The sequence below is a fragment of the Periplaneta americana genome, unplaced genomic scaffold (genome assembly GCF_040183065.1).
Source record: "Periplaneta americana isolate PAMFEO1 unplaced genomic scaffold, P.americana_PAMFEO1_priV1 scaffold_18, whole genome shotgun sequence".
Taxonomy (NCBI): domain Eukaryota; kingdom Metazoa; phylum Arthropoda; class Insecta; order Blattodea; family Blattidae; genus Periplaneta; species Periplaneta americana.
In genome coordinates, this window is record NW_027185499.1 from 678,904 (window position 1) to 691,743 (window position 12,840).

The following is a 12,840-nucleotide window of genomic DNA, read 5'->3' on the forward strand; positions in this document are numbered from 1 at the left end:
GTTACTGTTTATGCATTCCAACTAATTTATATGGTTGAAACGCCCCCCTTCGTGATCGGGTTAAGAGAGTTACATGGTCTGCCTTACGGCCTGTATTAGATCATGATGGCTGTGGTACAGTCTATTGTTCCTGGTACTCACAGCGCTCCAAGCGGCTAGCAACTATTGCGAGAATTGCAAAAAATCATCCCAAGCTTCGTGACTGTATATAGTAGACTGTGGTCTCACTGGGCTTCATTACAGATTCCTCTTTCCCCTCCATGAATAAAGTTACAGAGATTTTAAATTTTATAAATAAGTGTACTATGAACAAATCATTTATGAAAGTAAATTTAAATGAAGGACAACTAACTTTTCTTCATTCTGCTATAGTACTCTTGCAATCTTTCTTCCACCAGAACTGTAGTAGCTTCATTTACTACATTTGTTGGATTTGAAGATGAAAGTAGATCTGCAATGACTTCTTCCACTTCCTGGGCTTCAGTGATAAGACCATCATCAAGAAGTCTTAACTTTGTTACGAAAAGATGCTTAGAAACTCCTGGAAAATAAATTAATGGTTTATGTAGTTACGTAGAAATATAAAAAATCATAATTATCAGTATTACTATGACGATAAATTCAATAAGTGGCCAAAGGGAAATGATCCTGTATCCAAGAAATATCAATTTTCACTTTCGGAGATAATTGTAATGAACTGAAGTCAAATACTATCTTTTTTTTTTTTTCGTACCTGAAAAACAGACTATTATTTGTCAAAAAAAAAAAAAATACTTCGTGTATCGTTCATATAATACAAAGTCAAGATAAAGTACTCTGACACAATATTGTCTATTTTACAGAAAAAAAAGCCTTCATGGTTAGCAGTAGCTGTAGTATTAGCAGCACAAAAGTAGCAGTGGTGGTCATTAGTAGCAGCAGGAGAAGTAACAGTAGTGGTGGTGGTGGTGGTGGTGGTGGTGGTAGCAGCTGCAGCAGCAGTAGTAAGCAGTAGTAGCAGTATTAACAATAATAGCTACAGCAGTGGTGGTGTTGGTGGTGGTTAGCAGCAGTAGTAGTAGCAACAATAATAATACATGTGTTCTTTTGATTATTCTTATAAATTAAGTTTATTTTACAACATCCAAATCATTACCTTCAAAGCACAGTAGGGAAGCATGAAAATAACAGTTCTAAGGTAAATGAAAAAGTACAAATCTGAAGTCCATACTTGAACACTTTCATGCACAGACCTATGTAAACCTACTTGTTGCAAAGTATGGTGTTAAGTTCATAAACTTTGCCTAGGGATCCAATGTAAAAGCAAAACCATATAAACACATCTGGCTATTATAACTTAGTTTGCAATTCGTTTTTAAAGAAGATCAAGAGTGTTACCACGTTCTCTCAAAAACGGTGATGCACCTTCTTCTTTGATAATCCACATAAGATTGGTTGCTAACTGGGAGGCAAATTATTGATGCAGAATATGTATAAAAATTAATAATTTAAAAAAGTTATAATAGCCATGTGTGTTTATATGGATTTGTTTTTACTTTTGATCCCTAAGCAAAGATTATGACCAACCCTGCACATAGTAAGTCATTGTATTTAACTGAATATATTAGAGCTACATGTAAGCTAATCTACTACTAAAAATAGTCTACATTACCGGTATATATTGAAATATACTGATCCTCTCAAAACAAGATTGATTAACTTATGTTGTTGATGTTTTCTAATGCCAGGCATTTGACAATAGTCATTTGCCCTCTTGCACTCCAATATTTTTCAAAGATATTGTCATGGTCAGCCACTGAAGCACAGATTTTGAGGTGTTCCGAATCCATTTCTTGATTTGAGTTGCACAATGGGCAGTTAAGGGATTGATATATTCCAAATCTATGCAGGTGCTTGGCCAAACAGTCTGTTGCCAATCTAAATGCAGCTACAGACGATTTGTGTGGTAAATTGGGAATTAACTGTGGATTATGATGCAGAGAGTTCCATTTTTTCCCTTGCGATTGTGTTATCAAATTTTGTTTGCTGAAGTCTCCATTTTTTACCTTGAGATTGTGTTATCAAATTTTGTTTGTTGAAGTCTAAGTATGTAGATTTATTTTATTTTATTGGGTTATTTTACGATGCTGTATCAACATCTAGGTTATTTAGCATCTGAATGATATGAAGGTGATAATGCCGGTGAAATGAGTCCGGGGTCCAGCACCGAAAGTTACCCAGCATTTGCTCGTATTGGGTTGAGGGAAAGCCTCGGAAAAAACCTCAACCAGGTAATTTGCCCTGACTGGGATTCGAACCGGGCCATCTGGTTTCGCAGCCAGACACGCTGACCATTACTCCACAGGTGTGGACTAAATATGTGGATTTAATAAATCTTTTCACAGAGTAATACATAGATTTAGTAACAGGTCTGTAGGTAGCAGTGCTGCCCTCCTTTGCTAAAGCATCTGCATTCTCATTTCCCAGGATTCCACAATGGGATGGTATCCATTGGAATACAATTCTTTTATTGAGTGATATTAAATGAGAGAGCATTTTAGTTATTTCTGCTGTTTCAAATTATGTTGTTGTTGTTGTTATCTAATGCCGGGCTTTGGCAACGAAGCCATTAGCGTTCTTGCTCTCCAATATTTCTCTGTGGTGGATCCATCAGGTAGAGCTTCACAGGTTATGAGATCATCTTCAGTCATTTCTTCTTCTTTGTTGCATAGAGGGCAATTTGGATTTGTGTAAATTCCTATTTTATTCAAGTGTTTGGCCAAATAATCGTGTTCTGTAAGCAGTCTGAATTTTGCTACTGCAGATTTACGTGGGATTTCTGGAATAATTTCTGGTTTTTTTATTAAAATGCTCCATTTTTTATCTTTGGCTTTGGTACATAGTGCTTGGTTTTGCTTGATTTTATATTTATTTTTAATTAGTCTTTTGATGGATGTAAAAGGTAGGCTTGTATTTGTATTCTGAATTAAATTGGATCCTTTTTTGGCAAGAAAGTCAGCAGTTTCATAACCAGCAATTCCACAATGTGCACGTATCCATTGCAAAATTATCTTGGAGAAATCATATTGAAGCAGTAGTAAATAAATCAACAAAAAGACTTCCAATTTTAAAGAGATTAGCTGAAGCCAAGTGGGGTAGTAATCGGCAGACTTTGAACATCACGTACAAAACATTCATCAAGCCAATACTTCTCTACAATGCGGAGGTATTAATTACAGCAAATAATTTCAACCTGAATCGACTAGAAGTATGCCAAAATCAGGCCCTGCAACTAATAACTGGTGCAGCAAAATCAACCTCAATCACGGCAATGCAAGCCCTAACCCAGAATCTCCAATATATCTCACTCTAGAGAAGCAGGCACTAACACACCATGAAAAAATGTTGCGGTTAACAACAACAAAATGGGAAAAAAGACTGTTACAACCAACCAAGTTGAAAACACAAACAAGTTTCCTGTCCAAAGTCACGGAAATAAAAACAGAATTGAACCTCCCTAAATCTAAAGAAAACATTTTAAGCAGAGAAAACCCTCTAACCTTCGAACCAATTAACATTCAACTAGATTTAGAAGAACCAGTTACAAAATCTGAAACTTCCAAACCTGCACTAAAAGCGCTGGCATTAGAAGCTGTGAACAATAGATACCCACCAGAAGAATGGTTACATATCTACACAGATGGGTCTACTATCGATAACAACTCAGGATCAGGAATTACGTGTGCGTTATTCTCATTTTATCAACCAGCAGGTCATCATACAACAAATTTTGATGCGGAAATAATGGCTATTCATATCTCACTCCAACACCTACTATACAGAATAGATAAATTTCAAAATGCTGTCATTCTCTCTGATTCTAAAGCAGCATTATATGCAATAAATTCATATAAAATGATGTCAATCCAAATTAAAGAATGTCACAAAATGATCCAACAACTTCAAAAACTACAGAAAAGAATTCAATTGCTGTTTGAAATTAAGATGTGTGTCTAGAGACTATTGATAGAATAGCTGCTTTGGAATCTGACAATGTAACTGCAATTTTTAATTTATTGATGTGGCATAGAAGATTCCTGAGACTTTCACTTATTGCAATGTTTCTCATCAAAACTTGTTGCTCCATACCCAAGAGATCTATAAAGTGAGAAGAGACAGCACGTAACACCTGCACCTGCACCTTGTTCTCTGGAGATCAAGGATCCGTTAGTGTATAAATGAAGCCAGTTTTATGGAGGGTACCTAATATTAATTGTCTGTAAAGACAATTATTTCATTATTTCAGTGTTTACTTCTGATTTCAGTACTTCTTCTGTTAAATTTAGATTATACTCTATATTTAATAGAGTTAAAGGATTTGGTTTAATTTGTAAGTTTTCTTTTAAATTCGGGATGTTGATTTTCTGTTTTAATTCTTGAACCATGGATATGAAACTTTGAGTTTTTAATCTGCAGAGAGGACTGTATGAATGCCAATTGTTTATGGTAATCTGATTAAATTTTTCATATTGAATCAGTGGTTTTTCTTCTATTGTCATTTTGATGCTGTTAATATTAGTGAGGAATCTCATAGAATCTATTGGAGTTGTTTTGATTCCACCAGTAATGAGCCTGAAAGCTTGCTTTTGAACATATTCTATTTCATTTATGAAAGGTGAAGTAATTAAAATTTCTCCACAGTACATCAGCACTGGCTTTATAAACATTTTGTATGTAGTGTTCAAAGTACTCCTAGAGCATCCCCATTTCTTTCCTGCTAGTCTTTTCAGAAGGGAGAATCTTTTACGAGCTTTTTCAGAAATATATTTCAAATGGGTGCACCCATGTTAACTTACTGTTGAATGATTAATTGATATGTATGGTTTTAACAGCATGTTGTACGTGTACATTTAAAATACTGGTGAAAGTTTTGTTGTTCTGAGTTTGTTATGTAAATTTTTTAATAGATTCATTAGATATATTTTGCTTTATAAAGCATAGTCAATTTTCTCCATTCCCTCCGAGGAATTACTCACCCTCCCCTCCTAGAGAATAATGTCTGAATTCGAGATTACTAAGAAAGAAGAGAAAAAATGTGAGAGAAATCATGACTCCAAGTCCATTACTCACCTTTAATTCGGAAGTTATGGCAATTCAAGCATGCCAACTTGAGAATATTATAGATTACTTTATGAAACAATGAATTAATTACTGGAAGAGGTAGTTCTATATGTCCAATGTGTCCAGGACATTTGTACACATTGTTCGAACAAGTCATGCACGGGTCGCTGCTATCACTTACAGGTCCTGCAACATAAAAAAAACGCATTTCTTATGTTAATAATGCTTGTTAAGTGGCAACCCCACTACTAGACTATCTATAAAATCTGAGAACATTTTATTAAGTCTAGAAAACGAATACAAGTGAATTTTATTGTATTATATATTACACTCTTCCACATATTGTAACCAAGATAAAAACAAAACACATCCGGTCCCTATGGAAAAAACTTAAATCTTCACTTCTTCACTACGTATTGAAACTGGATCCCCTAAAATTGCATCTGAATATGCACTGAGTTGCCAAGAAAAGTGGAATATAGTTCTTATTTTTAATTTTAAGCAATTGTATTGTGTTCCACAGATCATATATCATAATTGAATACCTCCACACTGGAATAAGGGTATAAGTACGTAGGGAAACAATGAGTCATATAACCTTATTCGGAGGGGGGGGGGGGTATTCAATTGTTGCTTTGAAATTTGGAACAAGTAAACAAAATTATACAAAAATATACAGGACGGAAGTAATGTACCTGCGTAGATTTTAACAGCTTTTTGAGTACAACAAAAAATTAATGAGAATCTTAAAATAAGAAACACATAGGCCTACTAACCTCTAAAGAAATCAAAATGACGAAGGAAGAATTTAAAACACGTGCAAATCTTTGCAAAAGTAAAGGCAAGTAATTTGATAGGTGACAAAGAAAAAATCAAAAACAGAAGGATCGAATACTTCAAAAGCTTATGAATTATACTAGTCTGGAATGTGTCTTAGCAGCCCCTCTAATAACACATAGTATTGAGATAGAAGAAGGAAATGTAGAAAATCCAGAGAAACTACCTAGGCCTACTACAGAAGAACTACAGAAAGTAGTTATCAGCACTAAAAAATAATAAGGCTTCAGGATATAATGAAATTCCCTCAGAAATACGGAGGAACAGACCTCCTGAATATTTTGCATAGTTTGGTAGTTAAAATATGAAACATAGAACAAATTACCACAGACTGGGAGAAATAATGTGTCCAATCTACCAAAAGGCGATAAGCTCAACTGTGGCAACTATAGGGGTACATCCCTGTTCCTAAAGTTTTTACGAGCATCCTGAGAATGAGACTCGAATCATATGCAAGACGATCATAGGGGAATAACAAGCAGGATTTAAGAAAAATAGGTCAACAATCAATCAACTATACACAGTGAAATTGATAATGGAAAAATTCTGAGAAGGATGTATGGATCTATTTCAGATTTTCGTGCACTTCCAACAAAGCTTATGACTCAATTAACAGAACCCAGATTAATAAAATCTTACAACAATTTCAAATTCCTGAAAAGTCAAGCTAAATGAAACAATGACAGAAACTGTCTCATGTGTGAATATTCAAGGAGAATGTGGAACTTTATTTTTCAAGTGAACCAAGGATTAAATTAAAACAAGGTGATGGGCTGGCCCCAGTACTATATTGGAATATGTAATTACACCGCACCCTTGAATATAAATCTCTACAAACTGTAGACGACTCAATCTGATGGCTGTAAGTTACACACATTTCATGCTTTTACTATGTTTCATACCTAACAGTCTAATGTGCATACTTATCCAGTGCGGGATCATAAAGCCCACACTTCAATGGATGACCAATAGAATTGAATGACAATGGCGTTGTTATCTTCAACACACTCAGTTTCTCAATTTCTTCCGGTGTGAAGAAAGAAAATGTTAGTCCAGATACAGTAAGATGTTTCACTGATTGATCTTGCATTGTGTCAAATCTGCAATGAAAATGTTAGTTTTCTTCTTTATACATTCCAAAATTTTAAGATAGAATGCATAACTGTCTTTCGTGTTCCTCTTCGAGCTCCTGTTGTAGTTCGTTCAACAAGGTTTGACAGAAAATCCTTACCAGCAATACTGTTCATAAATCGTTGTCCATAGCAGCCAATTTATTTTCGGATTAAAATTTCTATAACTCCTTGCAGTTAGTAATAGCCTATTTCAAAGGCTACATTTTCTTAAATAAACAATGAATGATGGAAGTTGCGGGAAAAAAAATCCGGGTTTTCTATAGCACGTGACACTGAAGGATTTTTTTACAAAAAAAAGTGAAAAAATGGTCTAATTTTCAGAGGGAAGATAGTTTGGAATGTGAAAAAATCATACAGGACGTCTGCTGACTTGAAAACATTCCATTAGGAAATGACTAAAAACGGAAATAATTGATCAGTGTCCACAACTTACTTACTTACTTATAGCTTTTAAGGAACCTGGCGGTTCATTGCCGCCCTCACATAAGCCCACCATAGGTCCCTATCCTGAGCAAGATTAATCCAGTCCCTACCATCATATCCCACCTCCCTCAAATCTATTTTAATATTATCCTCCCATCTGCGTTTCGGCCTCCCCAAAGGTCTTATTCCCTCCAGCTCCCAACTAACACTCTATATGCATTTCTGGATTCGCCCATAAGTGCTACATGCCCTGCCCATCGCAAATGTCTGGATTTAATGTTCCTAATAATGTCAGGTGAAGAATACCAATGCGTGCAGTTCTGTGTTGTGTAACTTTCTCCATTCTCCTGTAACTTAATCCCTCTTAGCCCCAAATATTTTCCTAAGAACCTTATTCTCAAACACCCTTCATCTCTGTTCCTCCCACAAAGTCAGAGTCCAAGTTTCACATCCATACAGAACAACCGGTAATATAACTGTGTTATAAATTCTAACTTTCGGATTTTTTGACAGCAGATTAGATGACATAAGCTTCCCAACCAAATAGTAAGAGGCATTTCCCATATTTATTCTGTGTTTAATTTCCTTTTCCTCCCGAGTGTCATTTATATTTGTTACTGTTGCTCCAAGATATTTGAGTTTTTCCACCTCTTCGAAGGATATATCTCCAATTTTTATAGTTCCATTTCGTACAATATTCTGATCATGAGACATAATCATATACTTAGTCTTTTCGGAATTTACTTCCAAACCTATCGCTTTACTTGCTTCAAGTAGAATTTCCATGTTTTCCCTAATCGTTTGTGGATTTTCTCCTAACATATTCACGTCATCCGCATAGACAAGAAGCTGATGTAACCCATTCAATTCCAAACCATCTCTGTTATCCTGAACTTTCCTAATGGGATATTCTAGAGCAAAGTTAAAAAGTAAAGGCGATAGTGCATCTCCTTGCTTTAGCCCGCAGTGAATTGGAAAAGCATCAGACAGAAACTGACCTATACAGACTCTGCTGTACGTTTCACTAAGACACATTTTAATTAATCAAACTAGTTTCTTGGGAATATCAAATTCAACAAGAATATTATATAAAACTTCCCTCTTAACCGAGTCATATGCCTTTTTGAAATCTATGAATAACTGGTGTACTGTACCCTTATACTCCCATTTTTTCTCCAATATCTGTCGAATACAAAAAATCTGATCAATAGTTGATCTATTACGCCTAAAACCACATTGATGATCCCCAATAATTTCATCTACATATAGAGTTAATCTTCTCAAAAGGATATTCGACAAAATTTTATAGGATGTCAACAAAAGCGATATTCCTCGAAAGTTATTACAGTTAGTCTTGTCCCCTTTCTTAAAAATAGGTACGATTATGGACTCCTTCCATTGGTCTGGTACAATTTCCTTTTCCCAAATTGCAAGTACAAGCTTATAAATTTCGCTAGATAATGCCCTTCCACCCTCTTGTAGTAATTCTGCTGGAATTTGATCAATATCTGGAGACTTGTACTTTTTCAGATTTTCTATCGCAATTTTGACTTCAGAAAGTGTGGGTTCGGGTATAAATGGCTCAGCAGTTTGTATTTGAATTTCGTCCCGATCATTTCTATTTGGCCTATGTATATTTGGTAATTGTCCAAAATAGTTTTTCCATCTATTCAGGACTGTCTGCAAGCAAGTCACCATTCTCATCCTTGATCACGTTTACCTTTGCCTGATATCCATTTTTAAATTCCTTTATACCCTTATATAAATCTCGAATGTTTTTATTCTTACTATTTGTTTCTACCTCATTCAGTTTTTCCTTCAAGTAATCTCTCTTTTTATTCCTAAGTGTACGATTTGCTTCCCGTCTTTCATTGAAATAATTATCTCTATTCTCCTCAATTGGGTCCTGTAAGAATTTCAATTTTGCCTGTTTCCTTCTATCTACTACAATGGAACAATCATCAAACCATGGTTTCCTTTTCTTAGTTTCATGATAACCTATGCTCTGCTCAGCTGCAATTTTGATATTATCTCGGATATTCTCCCACACGTTATCGACATCTAACTCTTCCTCATCTCCGTCGGACGTTGCTAATACGGCAAACCTATTTGAAATTTCGACCAGATAATGTTGCTTACTTTCCTCGTCCTTTAATTTCAGAATATTGAGTCTGCTAATATTAGCTTGTAGCTCTACTCGCTTGGCTACTGATAGTCTTTCTCTTAATCCTCCAATCACCAAATAATGGTCAGAATTACAGTCTGCCCCCCTGAAAGTTCGAATGTCTACTATACTAGTATGTTTTTGTTTATCTATCAAGATGTGATCTATTTGGTTGTGTGTCATTCCATAACTTAAAAATGATTATTTAACATGTGAAATAAAAAGGTAGAATACTTCAAAATGAACGCGAAATGCATATTTCACTTCACTTAGTATATGCAAAGCATACAAAAGCCTAAATTAACCAAACCTAACCTGTTGCAGATTCGTATATGTAAAGCATATTAAAAAAACCTAAAATAACCAAAGCTAACCTGGCACAGATTCGTATATGGAAGGCATATGAAAACACTAACCTAATCTGTCACAGATTTCCGCACTGTAGAACTTATAAAAATGCAAGTTGGAAGTTTCAGTGTTGCGTGCTATAGAAAAGCCAAGTATCCAAATTTAAAATTACTGTAAAGATTTTCGGATAAACGAATGACGGTAGGCCTATCATTCGTTGTTGGAAATAGCATAGAAAACTGTTACAAATTTGTGATGAGTTCTACAATGAAGTTAAATTAGTGTGAATAGTTGATGTATTACCCCAGATCACATAACAGATTGATCACTCTTACGGGCTTTGAAGGCAACAACTTTCACTATGCTGCCATTTAACGACAGTAGAAGAAGACTCTCATTTGAATTGCATGGAGCAACTATACTTCTATCTAGCGGTCGTTACTAATCGATCTTGGTGGTTGTTCTCTTCTTTATGTTACCGTTTTTAACATGGGGATGGCCAATCTGTTATATATATGTGATCAGGAGTAATACTTACAAACACCAAGATGCCCTCCAAAAAATGAAAATATATTTAATTTTTCGCCTTTGATTTTTTTTGGCGTTTCGTGGCATTCGAACGTCGTAGTTGGTAGTACTTTTCTGGTAGTTTTCGTCCGCACTTTACCCCCAAAAATCACAAAAACACAAAAAAAAAAAAACATAATAATTTATCACCTTATCAAATAAAATTCAATTCTCATTGACGTCTTCATCGACAACCACTTCACTTCCAGTATAAATGACGCAGGCTTTAAGGCAATCTAACCTTAAACCATGCAGGCAACAAAGAACTAAACCAACATCAACTTTGCATAAATAAACCACTTCTTTACACTAAATGAAATTCTCTTCGAACACTTATTACACCTTAACATCTACAGAAAATTCAGTAAGTAATTTCTTTAAACCACAGAAAAAACAGTTTTCTCCTCAACATTCAACTTACTTACTTACTTACAAATGGCTTTTAAGGAACCCGAAGGTTCATTGCCGCCCTCACATAAGCCCGCCAGCGGTCCCTATCCTGAGCAAGATTAATCCAGTCTCTATCATCATACCCCACCTCCCTCAAATCCATTTTAATATTATCCTCCCATCTACGTCTCGGCCTCCCTAAAGGTCTTTTTCCCTCCGGTCTCCCAACTGTTCCTCAACATTCAACACAACCCTTAATCACCAGCGAAAGAACTAAACCAAAATCGACATAACATTTAATAAATAATTTCAGAACACGGATTCCTTCCTTTCCCTCTTACTTCAAAGTTCCAACCTTGTGCACACAAAATAAATCATTGGCACTGAAAAGTGCCTTTTCGTAAGCATGATGATGCGCATTCGACAAATGCAGACAAATCTACAATGTAACATCACTCACGTCAAACAACCAGGAACAACTGACATCATTATCCATTAAAAATTAGTGAAACTTCTAGAATAAATTACAACTATAACCAATCAAAGCGAAAGAAAATCATAAAATGACAAACTTTCAATAGCTTTAGCCATCAGACACAACATAACACCACTCACGTCAAACAACCAAGAACAACTGATAACGTCATTATCCATTCAAAATTAACGAAAATTCTAGAACAAATGACAACTTTTTTAACTCCCTATTCTGCGTGTTCCTTCAAAAGTACTCGGATATTCAAAATGATACGTTTATCTTTTAATATTCACCTTCAAATTTATAACTTCATATTAAACGCATGGTTAAGATAAAATATTTTCAATGCAGCAGAACTTTTGACATGCAACATTATAGGTTAGATTTTCAATGGACACAATAACTACTTATAAAATAAAGACTTAAATTTCTGTAAACTCGACCTCGTAAGAAGAGTAACATGGAGAAGTTACCACATACTTTCGTATCTAAAATATACATAGCATAACTACCGTTTAATATATTACACACCAAATACACGCGTGTTTACGTGCCCTGCTAATACTTGTTTCGACTCGAATCTTCCGATCAGTGTTGCCAACTCAGAATTCCATTTACCGCTGCACAAGCTTAAAAAAACCGCTAAACTGTACTTGAAAAACTCCAGATTTTTCTTAACACATCACTTCCATATTTAAAATACAAACTATACAGCTTTAGGAACTGGAGAATTTTATAAAAATATAGATTAAATTATGGAAAGTGTTTATCACTTCTTAGGCGAAATCTGAATATTTTGCATTCAATATCACCTTAAATCATCGAGCTTTCGAACTATCACTGGCAACTTCTTCCACTCAATCTTTCAACACATATTCTTTACTTTTATTTTTTTCACATCTCTAAACTTTTGTACGTGTGGTGTATTACGCGGCATATTTCCTCAAAATTGAATGAAGTAGGTCAAGAATAATATTGTACTGGACACTTCGGAAACAATCACATTCACAATCACGCCAGTTCAAAATCTGATTTCACACTGAGCTGGAGACGTGTCTGCCAACAATGAGTCTGGTTTTAAGAATGTCTGTCTAAGCCGAGCCCCTACAGCCGAGGCTGCGCAGAAGTTTAGAGTAGGGACAAATTGAAGCTTGCATCCGCCGCCATGCTTTGGGAGAAGCACCGGCTAGCAGACGGCTGCACTATAAAATGCTGAATGTTTAATATATATGTTTGGTGTCTCTTATAAATCAATCTGAATGGATAAATGAAAAAAAAATCTTATTAACATTTAAAGCGACCACGTTAAAGACATAATCAAGCTTAGTTACCGTTAGTTTGACATGAAACGAAAGAAAACTGTAACAATTTGATACCGCAACTAAATATGTTGTATAGTTATT

At 35.2% G+C, this 12,840-nt stretch overlaps 1 pseudogene; it reads right to left on the reverse strand.

Annotated features, from left to right (window-relative positions):
* The window catches only part of LOC138693705 (DNA-directed RNA polymerase I subunit RPA1-like), a 134,440-nt pseudogene extending 122,428 nt beyond the window's left edge, over positions 1–12,012 (reverse strand).
* Between the last annotated feature and the right edge of the window lie 828 nt (positions 12,013–12,840).